The sequence below is a fragment of the Theobroma umbraticum genome, unplaced genomic scaffold, assembly GCF_002168275.2.
Source record: "Theobroma umbraticum cultivar Fairchild unplaced genomic scaffold, ASM216827v3 scaffold_95.0, whole genome shotgun sequence".
Taxonomy (NCBI): domain Eukaryota; kingdom Viridiplantae; phylum Streptophyta; class Magnoliopsida; order Malvales; family Malvaceae; genus Theobroma; species Theobroma umbraticum.
The window spans coordinates 1939470-1940529 of NW_018397257.1; positions in this window are offsets into that span (position 1 = coordinate 1939470).

Here is a 1060-nt window from a genome sequence, read left to right on the forward strand (position 1 = left end):
GACTTTAACTATACTAATTTCCTTGAGCCATCAAAGGAAACTAGCTTGGTCAAATCTAGGGGATTACATATAAGAATCATTAAAATCTGCTTGTAATCTCTTTGTCTTCCTTGGCACCTCAGATCTCCATTGTCAATTTTTTCAAAATTCAATTCCTAATCTATCTTAATTCTAATTACATTTAAATGTAGAAATCTTGAGTTACATTTAAGGGAAATGAGATGAGGAAAGAATTTTACAAACCGAGATAAAGAGATAAGCCAAACATGCAGGCCCTATTTCAAAAATACCAAGAATACACATTCAACCATACATAATCTTGTTGGGCCTAAGTCTATAATCATCCACATATATTCATCAATATAAATTAAATTTAAAGACAGGTCTCATTTAAATTGTTAATCATATGAAGTATTTGAGATTAGCAATTTTTAACATTTGAATTTTGCCAATTTCAAATTTTCAGGTAACCATCTAATCCTATATATGGAAACTTCATATATGGTAAGTATTACGAATCAAAATTAGTCATTTATCCATTCCTAATCTTATTAGGATTACAATTAAATTTTATTGTGAATTAAAACATTTTTAATTTGTTATCCTAAACACTTTAGGTAATTCTTTTACTAATCCAATTTAATTAAAGATTGCATGTCTTCTATTACCTATCTTTATTTGGTAATTTACATCAAAACTAAGACAAGAAAGTCTTTAGTTTAGTATTAGTAGCTTGTTCAAACTTCCTTCTTTAACTAAAGGAAATTTATTCATGATGAAAGACTTGCCTTCATTTATCTTTGACTTTCATAATTCTAGGAATCAAATTCCTTAATTTTTGGTGTCAAGAAATAATTTCAAATATCCTTAATTTAAGGAATCAAATTCCTTAATTCAAAATATTTGATTTTATTATCTTTATGGAACTATTTCTATAATTATCCAATCAGCATTTAAATATTATTGACTCCTATAACTTTAGGAATCAAATTCCATGATTTATAGGTGTCACAAATTAAATCCTAACATCCTTTATTTAAGATATCAAATTCCTTAATTC